Source organism: Gossypium arboreum, chromosome 1 (genome assembly GCF_025698485.1).
Source record: "Gossypium arboreum isolate Shixiya-1 chromosome 1, ASM2569848v2, whole genome shotgun sequence".
NCBI classification, from domain to species: domain Eukaryota; kingdom Viridiplantae; phylum Streptophyta; class Magnoliopsida; order Malvales; family Malvaceae; genus Gossypium; species Gossypium arboreum.
Genome location: NC_069070.1, coordinates 36,239,725 through 36,255,993, shown reverse-complemented (window position 1 = coordinate 36,255,993; position 16,269 = coordinate 36,239,725).

The window sequence follows — 16,269 nt, the reverse complement described above, 5'->3', positions numbered from 1 at the left end:
TCAAGCTCCATAGTAAGTGATTCTAAGCCCGCTTTTAATGTTCTTTACGTTTTTGGAATCCGGAAGCTCGATTAAGCTTATGTTAGTAATAATTTAACCTAGGGTTCATATTTGGAAAAATACCCATAGGTGAAATTTGTGTATTTTGATGTTTTATGATAGAATATGAGGTTTTAAATTGTGTTAAATAATTTGTGCTACTCGGTTTTAAGTGAAAACGAGTAAAAGCAGATAATCCAGTAAAATACCTAATGTTCATAACTATATGATAGAGTGGGAATTTGATGTTGTTGTAGAAGAGAAAATGTTCAGCATATCATAAAACATAAGAATAAGGGCTGAAATTAAATTCCCGAGCCTAGGGGCAAAATTGTAATTTTGTAAAAGTTAGGGGCAAAATGTAATTTTTCTACAATGTGATTTTTGGATTGAAATAAATAGTATGAGTATTAAATGAGCTAAATGTGTTATTATAGATCAAGAAAGGCGCTGAACCCACCTCGAACGGGGAAAGAAAAAGTTTTGGACTAAATTGCAAAATTTCCATATGTTGCACCAAGGTAAGTTGTATGTAAATATTACAATAATTTCATGTACATTCTTATATTTCAGCCTATTATATAAATATACTAGCTGATGTTAAAATATAAATTGACTATTGGAAGAATGGAAATAAATACAGAGAAAGAGATCCGGTTGAACATTCTGAGAGATCGAATGAAATAGAGGAGCGTAGCTAGGTCACATGTATGATGCTTTGAGTGCACATCATGTGTACAAGAGAGCTACGAGACACCCAGTAGTAGCTAGGTCACATGCGTGATACGAGATCTATCCCATGTAGACAAGAGAGCTACGTGAAAGATAAATGTAGCTAGGTCGCATGCGTGATTCCAAGTGAAGGACACCATGTAGACAAGAGAGCTACGTGAAAGATAAATGTAGCTAGGTCGCATGCGTGATTCCAAGTGAAGGACACCATGTAGACAAGAGAGCTACGAGACAAATCGGCTAGGTCGCATGAGTGGTACTAAGTGTTCCCCATGTGTACAAGAGAGCCGAACTAAATGAAGTATGATGGTGGGGTCAGTGTCAAACCGTTAAATATCGAGGATTGATCCGAATTGTTCAACGGGATGGTTTTGTGGTGACATTGTGGTTTGGACCTACACTTATAGTGAATGAAATGTGGTGAAAATGAATTGTGGCATATACATATATACGATAAAATGAGGTTAGTATAAAGAATGTGTGAAAGAGTGAAATTAGTATTAAAACTGTTTTTAGATGGCAGCAGTGACGTGATTTTGAAAATCACCAAAAATAGGAGGAATATAATTAGAGGTTGAATGAGATGTGAAATTAAATCTTAATGAGTCTATTTTCATATAAAAGAAGCAGGGCAAGCAAAGGAATTCTATATTTTGAGATATTTACAATTGTAACTGACTTGCTCAGGATGAATACGTGATCCCCTGTTTCCACTTTGAAAAATCATTAAAATTGTACAAAGCAAATTAAGAAATATAGTTTACATGCATAAATTCCTTATTGAGACTAGTTTTAAATACAACAGACTTCAGGGTTGTTTGAGTTATGTACTGAGAGAAATTCAATTCGTAGTGGACAGAGGTCAGGCCAGTCGAGCTGTGTAACAGGGGAAACTTTAACTAATAAACTGTACTAATTTGCTGAACCAAAATTATAAAAAATTTAGCAAGAAGCTTTATGAGTCTAGATTCAGGAAATTTTATGGATATGAATTTCGAGTTTTGTAACTCGAGTTATGATTTATTTAGTGAATATGACACAGCAGAGACAAATTAATCAAGTGGAATAAGTAGTGAAGTTAAAGTCGATATACTTGAATTGTTGTGTAAACATGTTAGATTCTTAAATTAGTATTTACATACTACTTACTAAGCTATAAGCTTACTTCGCTTTCTCTCTTTTGTCTTATAGTGTTCTCCAGCTTGCTCAGAGTCAAGGATCGTGAAGATCTACCCGCACTATCATACTTTGGGGTATTTGAACTAAATGTTTTGAATTATGGCATGTATAGTAGACAAAAAATTATTTTGTTATGTGTCATATTTGTCTAGGTTTAAAATATTAGTTACAAGATTTCGACCAGTTACTTTGTACAAGCCATAAAAGTTGGCTAATATTGTTCAAGATATATGTTATACGATGCATTATCAAATGGGATGACATATTTCTATCTTGGTATATGTTATGTTCGTAATACCTTGTATCTTGTTCCTATGACAGTAACGGGTAAGGGTGTTACATTTAGTGGTATCGAGCTATGGTTTAGTCGGTTCTCGGACTAATAAAGTGTGTGTAAAAGTCTAGCTATACATGCCATAAAAATATTGTGATAGTGTGGTGACTCTCGATTATTCTAAACGTGTTTTGTTTTAATATAGTAATGGATCCTCAAGGAACTGCGGTGATGATGTCTTAGTAATGCGCCGGCTCCCTTTACAAGGGACCGCTACTGTGGAAAGTAGACACGAGACATTGGGACAAGGAGATGAGGCTCGGGCGCCTTTCTCCAAATGATGAACAATTGGTATACTGAATTTATTCGAGCAAATCCAAATGCTCAACCTCCTCCACCCCTCCTATACCTCGACGATTCCTCAGAGCTGCTCAAGGTATAAATTTGGTAAGAATGAACAAGCCTCCGGTTGACAAGATTCAAAACAAGGGGCAAGAGAGTTTAGAGCAAAGGTTGATGATGATCCCGAGAAAGCGGAATTCGGCTTGAAAATTCTACCGTGTATTTGATGAGCTCTCATGTACACCGAGGAATGCTTAAAGTGTCAGATCACTTTTGAGAGATTCACCTACCACCGGTGGAAGACTTTGGTTGCAGTGGTGCCAAAAGAAAAGTTACTTGGGATTTCTTCCAGAAGAATTTAGAAAGAAATACATAAGTCAGCGATTTATTGATCAAAACGGAAGGAGTTCCTTGAATTGAAGCAAGGAAAATGTCTGCCGCAGAGTATGAACGCGAATTTGTAAGACTCAAAGCAAGTATGCCCAGTGAATGTGTGTCCACCGAGGCCATTATGTGTAGAAGATTTGAAGATGGGCTGAATGAGGACATTAAAGTGTTTGTAGGATTTTGGAGTTGAAAGAATTTGTAGTATTGGTTGATCGAGCTCTTAAAGTCAAGAATTGAACAAAGAAAGAAGAAAAGCGCTATTGAGGCTCGAGATGTCGAAAAAGACGGATAAGTAAGCCATTTCAATCTCAACCAAAGAGGTCCAAAGAGACAAACCCTCGAATGACAGCTTCAATTGGGGATTTACACAGAGATCGTGGTAGAGCATATTCGGGTCTAAAGCTCAAGCTACTTGGTGGCAAGTGTGGGTAATGTGCGACCTAGAAAGCCCGAGTGTCGCAATGTGGCGAGCAACATTATGGTGAGTGTTGGGGACCGAGCGAGCTTGTTTCAGTCTTGGTTCTCATGAGCATTTTATTAGAGACCGTCCGAGAAGGTTAAAGAAGAAAGATTTCAGAGTGTTAGATGAATACCACCGCTAGTAGAGGTAGACCACCGAGAAATACTGGAGGTGGGACTAGTAGTAGAACTGTGATGAAAGATTTAACGGCAAGATCGAAGCTAGAGCACCGCTAGAGCTTATGCTATACGTGTCGAGAAGATGCATCATCTCCCGATGTCATTCTTCGGTACATTTTCTCTTTATGATACTATTGTTATTGCATTGATTGATCCCGGTCCACCCATTCCTATATTTGCATGAATTTAGTATCCAATAAAAAGTTGCTCGTTGAATTTATCGAGTTTACGATTAAAGTGTCGAACCCTTAGGCCAATATGTGCTAGTTGACAAGGTTTGCAAGAATTGCCCATTAATGATTCAAGGTCACTGCTTTTCCTACCAACTTGATGTCATTACCATTTGGTGAGTTTGACGTTATCTTGGGAATGGACCGGTTAACATTGTATGATGCTAAGGTAGATTGTAAACAAAAGACACTAGAGTTAAAATGTGAAAATGGAGAAATTTCGTGGGTTGAAACAGACGAATCAAATAAATTGCCTATGGTGATTTCGCACATGTCTCGCATGTAAATACATGAGAAAAGGTGTGAAGCTTATCCGCTTATGTAATGAATGTTGAGATGTCTCAACTGAAATTTGAATCAATACCTATAGTCTGTGAGTTTCGGATGTATTTCGGAGGAATTGCAGGTTGCCTCCAAACAGAGAGATAGATTTTGCCATTGATTTGTTGCTTGGTCATCGCACCGATCTCGATTGCTCCATATAGAATGGCTCATTGAATTAAAAGAATTGAAGGCTCGCTTGCGGGAGTTAACGGACAAGGGATTTGTGAGACCGAGTTTCTCTCCCGGGTGCTCTGTATTATTCAGAAGAAGAAGGATGGTTCAATGAGACTTTGCATTGATTACCGTCGACTTAATAAGGTGACTATAAAGAACAAGTACCCATTGCCGAGGATTGATGATTTATTCGATCGCTTAAAGGGGCCACAGTGTTTTCAAAGATTGATTTGAGGTCTGGTTACTACCAATGAGAGTTAAGGAGTCGATGTGCCAAAACCGCCTTTAGGACAAGGTATGGACATTATGAGTTTCGGTGATGCCTTTTGGCTTAACAAATGCTCCACCATATTTATGGACTTAATGAATCGGATTTTCCTACCATATTTGGATAAGTTTGTAGTAGTGTTTATAGATGACATTTTAATTTATTCTCGAGATGAGTTTGAACATGCCGAACACTTGAGAACTATATTGCAGATCTTGAGAGAAAAGAAACTGCTTGCCAAGTTTAGTAAAAGTGAGTTCGGCTTCGTGAAGTCGGATTTTTGGGGCATATAGTCTCGGTGATGGTATTCGGTGGATCCAAGCAAGATTTCTCCGATCGTTGATTGAAACCGCCCAAGAATGTATCTGAGGTTAGAAGCTTTTAGGCTTGGCCGGGTATTATAGGCGTTTTGTTGAAGGATTTTCGATAATTGCCTCTCCTATGACTAAATTGTTGCGTAAGAATGTTAAGTTTGAATGGATGATAAATGTCAACGAGTTTTGAAAAGTTGAAAGCACGATTGATGAAGCACCAATTTTAGTACAGCCGAGTCGGAAAGGAGTTCAGTAATTTATAGTGATGCATCATTGATGTGCCTTGGATGTGTGTTGATGCAAGAGGGCAAAGTAGTAGCTTATGCTTGAGGCGCTTAAAACCGCATGAGAAGAACTATCCTACACATGATTTGGGCCGGCATTGTTGTTTTTGCCTTGAAGATTTGGCGACATTATTTATACAAATGAAAATGCCGAATTTTTACCGATCACAAAAGTTTGAAGTATTTGATGAATCAAAAGGACCTAAATTTGCGACAAATAAGATGGCTTGAATTATTAAAGGATTATGATCTAGTGATTGATTATCATCCTGAAAAGCAAATGTAGTTCTTGACGCCTTGAGCGTAAAATTTCTTTTCACTTTGAGAGCCATGAACATGGGGTTAGCATTGTCGATGACGGGTCAATTTTAGCGAGATGAGAGCTAAACCGTTATTTCTCCAGTTGATTTGTGATGCTCAAAAGAATGATAGTGAGTTGCGGATCAAGAGAACTCAATGCGAATCAAAGTTATGACTCGATTTTCGAGTTGGACCAGATGACTGCTTGATGTTTCGAGACGAATATGTGTGCCGAAAAATGATAAATTGATTCGAGAAAATATTACATGAGGCGCACAATGGTGTTTATCAGTTCACCCCGGTAGCACAAAATGTATAATGATTTAAAAAAGTCAGATTGGTGGCGGTATGAAAAGGACATTTCGAATTTGTAACTAAGTGTTTGATCATCAACAAGTAAAAGTGAACATCAAGTACCTTGAGATTACTTCAACCGTAATGGTGCCCGAGTGGAAATGGGACAAGATTACCATGGATTTTGTAACGGTTTGCCTTTAACTCCTAAATGGATCTTGTTTGGGTAGTGGTTGATAGATTAACAAAGTCAGCCCACTTTATACCAAGACGTCTGATTACTCACTTGATAAATTAGCGAATTATATATTGCTGAAATTGTGAAGTTGCACGAGTACCTATGTCTATAATATCGATAGAGATCCAAGATTTACCTCGAGATTTTGGAAAAAGTTACAAGAAGCTTTGGGTACAAAATTGAACTTTAGTACCGCATTTCATCCACAAACAGATGGTCAAACGGAAAGAGTAATCCGGTACTCAAGATATGCTTAGATGTTGTGTTTTAGAATTTGGAGGTAGTTGGGAGAAATATCTATCTTTGATTGAGTTTGCCTACAATAACAGCTTATCAATCAAGTATACAAATGGCACCGCATCTGAAGCCTTATATGGTCGTAAGTGTCGGACTCCTTTATATTGGACCGAGCTTAGTGAGAAACAGATTCACTGAGTTGATCTAGTTAAAGAAACCAAGAGAAAATAAAAGTAATTCGGGATTGCTTGAAAGTCGCTTGAGATCGACAAAAGTCATATGCGATTTAAAAAGAAAAGATATTGAATTTCAAGTGGGTGATAAAGTGTTCTTGAAGGTGTCACCATGGAAAAAGATTCGAGATTTAGTCGAAAAGGCAAGTTGAGTCCGCGTTTTATTGGGCGTCACGAGATTCTTGAGAGAATTGGGCGATGGCATATCGGTTGGCCTTTACCGGCAGAGTTAGAAAAGATTCATAACGTGTTTCATGTATCAATGTTGCGACGTTATCGTTCGATCCTTCACATGTGATTTCCCAATGAAATTGAGATTCGATCGGATATGACCTATGAGGAGGAACCAATAAAGATTTTTGCTCGAGAAGTTAAACAGTTAAGAAACAAAAGTATAGCCTTAGTGAAAGTATTGTGGCACGTACATGGGATAGAAGAGGCTACGTGGGAACCTGAGGAAGCTATGAGGAAACAGTACCCAAACCTCTTTACCGGTAAGATTTTCGGGGACGAAAATCTCTAAAGGGGGGGAGAATTGTGACAACCCGAATTAGGGCCTAATCGGAATAGTGGTTTCGTGACCACAAATCCGAGATAGAAATAATTGTTTTATAAATATTTTGGGGTTTATGATATGATTGCATGATTGTGTGAAAATTTCGTGATGAAATTCTATGCCTAAAGTGTTTAAATTGAAAGTAGGGACTAAATCGAATAAGTTGCAAAATTTGCATACTAGAAATTTTTAGTATGAAATTGTTTTGAAATATTTATTAGGAGGTCTTAAATAGCAATTCTACCAATTTTAAGTTCATGGACAAATTTAGGACATGGAAGGAATTTTTGGAAAGTTTAGTAGTAAGGGTATTTTGGTCATTTTGATATTAAATGAAATAAAATGGGAAAAATAACACAAAATAGTCATCTTCCCCATTTAGTTGCTGCCGAAACTTCACTCTCTCCATAGCTAGGGATTCTTCAACTTTCAAGCTCCATAGTAAGTGATTCTAAGCCCCGTTTTTAATGTTCTTTACGTTTTTGGAATCCCGGAAGCTCGATTAAGCTTATGTTAGTAATAATTTAACCTAGGGTTCATATTTGGAAAAATACCCATAGGTGAAATTTGTGTATTTTGATGTTTTATGATAGAATATGAGGTTTTAAATTGTGTTAAATAATTTGTGCTACTCGGTTTTAAGTGAAAACGAGTAAAACGGCATAATCGGTAAAAATACCTAATGTTCATAACTATATGATAGAGTGGGAATTTGATGTTGTTGTAGAAGAGAAAATGTTCAGCATATCATAAAACATAAGAATAAGGGCTGAAATTAAATTCCGAGCCTAGGGGCAAAATTGTAATTTTGTAAAAGTTAGGGGCAAAATGTAATTTTTCTACAATGTGATTTTTGGATTGAAATAAATAGTATGAGTATTAAATGAGCTAAATGTGTTATTATAGATCAAGAAAGGCGCTGAACCCGACCTCGAGCTGGGAAAGAAAAAGTTTTGGACTAAATTGCAAAATTTCCATATGTTGCACCAAGGTAAGTTGTATGTAAATATTACAATAATTTCATGTACATTCTTATATTTCAGCCTATTATATAAATATACTAGCTGATGTTAAAATATAAATTGACTATTGGAAGAATGGAAATAAATACTGAGAGAGAGATCCTGTTGAACATTCTGGAGATCGAATGAAATAGAGGGAGTAGCTAGGTCACATGTATGATGCCGAGTGCACATCATGTGTACAAGAGAGCTACGAGACACCCTGTAGTAGCTAGGTCACATGCGTGATACGAGATCTATCCCATGTAGACAAGAGAGCTACGTGAAAGATAAATGTAGCTAGGTGCATGCGTGATTCCAAGTGAAGGACACCATGTAGACAAGAGAGCTACGTGAAAGATAAATGTAGCTAGGTCGCATGCGTGTTTCCAAGTGAAGGACACCATGTAGACAAGAGAGCTACGAGACAAATCGGCTAGGTCGCATGAGTGGTACTAAGTGTTCCCCATGTGTACAAGAGAGCCGAACTAAATGAAGTATGATGGTGGGGCTGTGTGCTGAAACCGTTAAATATCGAGGATTGATCCGAATTGTTCAACGGGATGGTTTTGTGGTGACATTGTGGTTTGGACCTACACTTATAGTGAATGAAATGTGGTGAAAATGAATTGTGGCATATACATATATACGATAAAATGAGGTTAGTATAAAGAATGTGTGAAAGAGTGAAATTAGTATTAAAACTGTTTTAGATGGCAGCAGTGACGTGATTTTGAAAAATCACCAAAAATAGGAGGAATATAATTAGAGGTTGAATGAGATGTGAAATTAAAGCTTAATGAGTCTATTTTCATATAAAAGAAGCAGGGCAAGCAAAGGAATTCTATATTTTGAGATATTTACAATTGTAACTGACTTGCTCAGGATGAATACGTGATCCCCTGTTTCCACTTTGAAAAATCATTAAAAATTGTACAAAGCAAATTAAGAAATATAGTTTACATGCCTAAATTCCTTATTGAGACTAGTTTTAAATACAACAGACTTCAGGGTTGTTTGAGTTATGTACTGAGAGAAATTCAATTCGTAGTGGACAGAGGTCAGGCCAGTCGAGCTGTGTAACAGGGAAACTTTAACTAATAAACTGTACTAATTTGCTGAACCAAAAATTATAAAAAATTTAGCAAGAAGCTTTATGAGTCTAGATTCAGGAAATTTTACGGATATGAATTTCGAGTTTTGTAACTCGAGTTATGATTTATTTAGTGAATATGACACAGCAGAGACAGCTTAATCGAAGTGGAATAAGTAGTGAAGTTAAAGTAGACATACTTGAATTGTTGTGTAAACATGTTAGATTCTTAAATTAGTATTTACATACTACTTACTAAGCTATAAGCTTACTTCGTTTTCTCTTTTTGTCTTATAGTGTTCTCCAACTTGCTCAGAGTCAAGGATCGTGAAGATCTACCCGCACTATCATACTTTGGGGTATTTGAACTAAATGTTTTGAATTATGGCATGTATAGTAGACAAAAAATTATTTTGTTATGTGTCATATTTGTCTAGGTTTAAAATATTAGTTCTGATTTCGACCGATTACTTTGTACAAGCCATAAAAGTTGGCTAATATTGTTCAAGATATATGTTATACGATGCATTATCAAATGGGATGACATATTTCTATCTTGGTATATGTTATGTTCGTAATACCTTGTATCTGTTCCTACGATTTGAACGGGTAAGGGGTGTTACATTATGATTATGGGAGCATATTACCTTATTCATATGATTATAGAAAACGATAAACAAATGTAAGTTGTGAGTATGTATTGCAACATATATATTTATTTTGTTACATGTGAAGGACGTATCTATTATTTATACTTATGAAGTGAAAATGTTTTCATTAAAAGGTGTTATTTTATGATTTAAATTTTGAGTAACTATTGAGACTTGTGTTTACGATTAATTATATAATTCATATATATTTGTTTAAGATTGTATTTTATTTTGTAATACCTTGAGACTCCGTCCGGCGACAGACACGGGTTAAGGGTGTTACATTTTATTGGTATCAGAGCTACGGTTTAGTCAGTTGTATGACTAACGTAGCGTGTGTGAGTTTAGCTATACATGCCATAATTATATACTGTGATAATGTGTTGACTTCTGACATTTGAAATGTGTTATCATATAGTAAATGGATCCCGACAGAGCTGTAGTTGATGATGTCGAGAGTGTAGCGTCTGCTCTCGCACAAGGGACACCGCAGGCTGATTCTCAACCGACTTCGAGTAATCCAAAAAGTGAGGCTAAACATGCCTTTTATCAAATTATGAATGATTAGTTCACTCAACATATCCAGACTAATCTGGTCGTACAACAACCTCCACCCCCGATTAATCCATCTTCCGTGCCTGTTGTATCCCAAGTAAGTGATCTGTTGCGAATGAATAGACACCTGTTGATAAAATCAGAAAACATGGAGTTGAAGATTTTAAAGCCACTGATGAGGATGATGCTGAGCGGGCTGAGTTCTGGCTTGATAATACCATCCGTGTGTTTGATGAGTTATCCTGTACCCCAGATGAATGTTTGAAATGTGTCATACCCTAGTATCAGTAGTTTTGAGAGAGAAGGTGACCTGGGAATTCTTTCAGATTGAGTTTCGTAAGAAATATATCAGTCAGAGATTTATTAATCAAAAGCGTAAAGAATTTCTAAAACTGAAACAGGGTCGGATGACAGTGACGGAGTATGAGCGGAAGTTAGTAAGACTCAGCCGGTATGCTCGAGAGTGTGTTTCTACTAAAGCCATAATGTGTAATGAAGATATCAAACTATTAGTTGGCATACTTCAGATAAAAGAGTTTGTGGTACTTGTTGAGCGAGCCTGCAAAGTTGAAGAGCTCAGGGAAGAGAAAAGAAAAGCTCACTTTGAAGCTAGAGATGCACGCAAAAGAACATCCGATAAGTCATTCCAGTCAACATCAAATAAGTTCCGAGATGATTTTAGCCGTTCTAAAGCCACTTCAGGTTACTCCAGACAGGATCAAAATAGACCACCAGTGAGCTCGAGAGCTACCTCAGTTGTGAGTGTAGGTAATGTCAGATCAAATCAACCCGAGTGTAAGCACTATGGTAAACGACATCCTGGCAGTTGCAGATTGCATGAGCGGGCCTATTTTAAATGTGGTTCGACAGATCATTATATTCGAGACTGCCCAATGTTAGCTGAAGAAAATCCGGTGTAGAATACGAGATCAGGTAACACTGCAGCTCGAGGTAGACTACCTAGAAATGCTAGTAATACGAGTGGCAGTCTGACAGGGACTAAAGATACGACAATCAGATCAGAGGCTCGTGCACCTGCCAGAGCCTATGCTATACGTGCACGAGAGGAGGCTTCATCCCCAGATGTTATTACTGGTACATTTACTCTTTATGATACTAATGTAATTGTATTGATTGATCCTGGTTCTACTCATTCTTATGTATGTGAGACATTAGTATTAAGCAAGACTCTACCTGTTGAGTCTACTGAGTTTGTGATTAGAGTGTCAAACCCCTTGGGCAGGTGTGTTATGGTTGATAAGGTGTGTAAGAATTGTCCTTTAATGGTTCAAGATCTGTGCTTTCCGACTGATTTGAAGTTGCTGCCATTTAATGAGTTCGACTTAATTCTGGGTATGGATTGGCTGACTTTACATGATGCTATTGTGAACTGCAAAAGAAAGACCATTGATCTATGGAGCTAGAATGATGAAGTCATTCAGATTGAATCTAGTGATTTGTGTGGTTTACTAGCAGTGATTTCTTCGATGCTAGTTCAAAAATATGTGAGAAAAGGGTGTGAAGCTTACTTTGCCTACGTGCTCGACAGTAAAGTGACTGAAAGAAACATTGAATCAGTACCTATTGTGTGCGAGTATCCGGATGTGTTTCCTGAAGAATTACCAGGTTTGCGACGTATTCGGGAAGTAGAGTTTGTTATTGAGTTAATACCTGGGACAACTCTGATATCTATAGCATCGTACAAAATGGCACCTATAGAATTAAAAAAATTGAAAGCTCAGTTGCAAGAATTAACAGATAGAGGTTTTGCACGACCGACATTTTCTCCGTGGGGTGCACCTATGTTGTTTGCGAAAAAGAAAGATGGAACCATGAGAATGTGCATCGATTACAACAGCTTAATAAGGTGACTATAAAGAATAAGTATCTGCTACCACGAATTGATGATATATTTGACCAACTGAAAGGGGCTACAATATTTTCGAAGATAGATTTGAGATCAGGCTACTATCAGTTGCGAGTTAAAGATTCAGATGTACCAAAGACTGCTTTTAAAATGAGGTACGGATATTATAAGTTTTTGGTTATGCCTTTTGGACTCACTAATGCACCTTCTATTTTCATGGATTTGATGAATTGGATCTTCAGACCGTATCTTGATCAGTTTGTGGTTGTATTTATAGATGACATTTTGATCTACTCTCATGATGAAGCTGCATATGCCGAGCATTTGAGACTTGTGTTGCAGACATTGCAAGATAAATAGTTGTATGCGAAATTCAGCAAATGTTAGTTTTGGTTAAATGAAGTTAGTTTTCTGGGTCATGTAGTATCAACATCAAGCATTCGAGTGGATCCGAGCAAAATTTCAGCTATATTGGATTGGAAACCTCCGAAGAATGTTTCTGAAGTCCGAAGGTTTTTGAGACTTGCTAGTTATTATAGACGGTTCGTGAAAGGTTTCTCTATGATTGCTGCTCTAATGACAAAACTATTGCAGAAAGATGTTAAGTTTGAGTGGTCGAAGAAATGCCAGCAGAGTTTTGATCAGTTGAAAACTCTTTTGACAGAAGCTCCAGTGCTAGTTCAACCAGAATCGGGTAAAGAATTTGTTATTTATAGTGATGCATCATTAAATGGTTTGGGTTGTGTTCTGATGTAGGAAGGCAGAGTGATAGCTTATGCCTTGAGACAATTGAAGCCACATGAAAAGAATTATCTTATACATAACCTAGAATTGGCCGCTATTGTTTTCGCCCTGAAAATTTGGCGTCACTCTCTGTTCGGTGAGAAATGTCATGTCCATTTTGATCACAAAAGCCTGAAATACTTGATGACTCAGAAAGATCTGAATTTGAGACAACGTCGATAGTTAGAATTACTAAAAGACTACAAGCTTATGATTGATTACCACCTAGGAAAGGCTAATGTTGTTGCTGATGCTTTAAGCCGGAAATCACTGTTTGCTTTGCGAGTAATGAATACGCATATGGCCATGTCTGATGATGGTTCGATAGTAGCTGAATTGAAAGCAAGACCGTTATTTGTTCAACAAATATGTGATGCCCAGAGGGTTGATAATAAATTGATTGTAAAACGAGTTTAGTGTGAGATGTATCCTGATTCAGAATTCAGATTTGATGTTCATGACTGTTTGAGATTTCGTCTCGAGGAATTCAGAGTTGATTCAAATGATTTTGAATGAAGCTCATAATAGTCAGTTATCTGTTCATCCAGGTAGTACAAAGATGTATAATGATCTGAAACAACTTTACTAGTGGCATGGTATGAAACGAGACATTTCTGACTTTGTTGCAAGATGCTTAGTCTGTCAACAAGTAAAAATGGAACATCAGGTGACTTCAGCCTATCATGATACCTGAGTGGAAATGGGATAGAGTTACGATGGATTTTGTATCTGGTTTAACATTGACACTGAGCAGGAAAGATGCAATTTGGGTTGTTGTTGATAGATTGACTAAATCGGCTCATTTTATTCCGATACATACAGACTACTCATTGAATAAACTGGCTAAATTGTATGTTTCTCAGATTGTGAGATTACATGGTGTGCCTATATCTATTGTTTCGGATAGAGATCTGAGGTTTACATCGCATTTTTGGAAGAAATTGCAAGATGCCCTGGGTACAAAATTACATTTCAGTACTGCTTTCCATCCGCAAACAGATGGCCAGTCTGAGCGAATCATTCAGATACTTGAGGATATGTTGAGATGTTTTATTCTCGAGTTTGAAAGTACGTGGGAACGATGTCTACCTCTGATTGAATTTGCGTATAATAATAGTTATCAATCGAGTATCAAAATGGCACCTTATTAGGCTTTGTATGGTCAAAAATTCCGTACGCCATTATATTGGACGGAGCTCAATGAAAATAAGATTCATGGGGTTGACTTGATCAGAGAAACTGAACAGAAAGTGTGTAATATCCTGATTTTGGGCTTAGTCAGAACAGTGGTTTCGGGATCTCTAATTTGATGAGAAAATCTTCATTTTTATTATATTTTTATCGTCTATGATTTCACGAAGTGATTTCGTGAAAATTTCGTTTAAAAATTTCGACATTTGGGCACTCAATTTAGTAAAAAGGACTAAATTGTAAAAAGTGAAAAAGTTGAGTTTTATATGTTAGAGGTGTCTAATTGTCATGAAATTTTAAATGGGATGTCCTTAAATGAAAATTAAACCATTTTATAACTTTTTGGAAAAAAATGGCCTTGGTTGGGTAAATTTTGAAAGAATAGTAAAAAGGGCATTTTGGTCATTTAGAGGTAAAATGAATTAAAAGACAAATTTTAAACCCCAAATGTGTCCCTTTCTTCTTGCTATAGCAGAATGTACCAAGAGCAGCCATGGTTAGGGTTTGGCCAAGCTTCCAAGCTTAATAGTAAGTGATTCCGAGCTTCGTTTTTAATGTTCTATGTATTTTTGAAATCCCGATAACATGATCTGCTCATTTCTACCATTATTTTGAGCTAGGATTTATGTTTAAAAATTTACCCATGAATGATATGCATGTATTTTGATGTTTAATGGTAGAATATGAAGCTTGAAATTGTGCTAAACAACTTTTGCTAAGTGATTTTACATGAAAACGAGTAAAACGGTATAATCGGTAAAATATCTAATGTTTATAAGTACATGTTAGAGTGAGAATTTGATGTTTCCATAGAAGGGAAAAATGATCAGCATGTCATAAAACATAAGAAAATAGGAAGAAGTTTAATTTCCAAACCTTGGGGCAAAAGTGCAAATATGCAAAAGTTTAGGGGCCAAAATGTAAATTTGTAAAAAATATGATTTTTAGACCCATATGAATAGTGTGACTAATTAGGCTAAATGTGATATTATAGATCAAGGAAATCGAGATTTGAGCTTAAATCGGGAAAATACAAGGTTATGGACTAGAATGGTAAATTGCCATTTCTGGATCCGAGGTAAGTTTGTACAGAAATAATTTATCGATTCTTTTTATTTTATTATATTTTGTTATCATATGAAATGTGGCTGCCTATAAAATGATTATTTGTTGTAAATTGCAAATTGAAAAAGGACTATGAATAAATTGTAACATGTTAGAAAGTGAGGAATTTCCCGGTTGAGCCTTCGGAATAGAAACGATACAAATGATCTATTGTGAGGTCATGTGTGTAGTACTAAGTGCAGGCTACTACGTGTACCAGATAATTGGTCGCATGTGTAGTACTAAGTGCAAGCTACTATGCGTACCCGATAAATTCAATCATGTGTGTAGTACTAAGTGTAGGCTACTACGTGTACTGGATAATTGGTCGCATGTGTAGTACTAAGTGCAAGCTACTATGCGTACCAGATAGCTTTGGCTACAAGTGTGAAAATATGTGCAGGCAACTGAGTATTAGTTATTATTCAGAAGAGTTCAATGGGAAAATCGATTAAGTAAAAATAAATGTGAACATGATTATATGATGAATAAGTGCAGGTATATGTTTAAGAAAATTTTGAGCAATATGCTCGATATTTGAGTGAACTTCGATAAGACAAAATGGATTAAGTGAAATTATGTAAGAGTGAATTTTAGTAGTAAAACAATGTTGGACAGCAACAGTTGTGTGACTTTGAAAATTCACCAAAAATTGTGTAAGTTGAATTAAATTTCAAATAAATTATGAAATTAAAGCTCGATGAGTATATTTTCATATAAAAGAAACAGAGGGAGAAAAAAAAGTTGTATATTATGTGATATTTAATTTTTTCTGAGATAGTGTCAAAATGAATTCGAGATCCCCTATTCTGACTTGGAAAAATTGTTAAAAATTGTAGAAAAATAATTATGGGTTATAATTTATATTCTTATAATCTTTGATTAGTCTACTATTAATAGAAACAAACATGAATATTATTTGAGTCTTGTACTATGAGATAAATAAATTTTAGTGAAGAAAGATCGAAGCTATCAAATAGA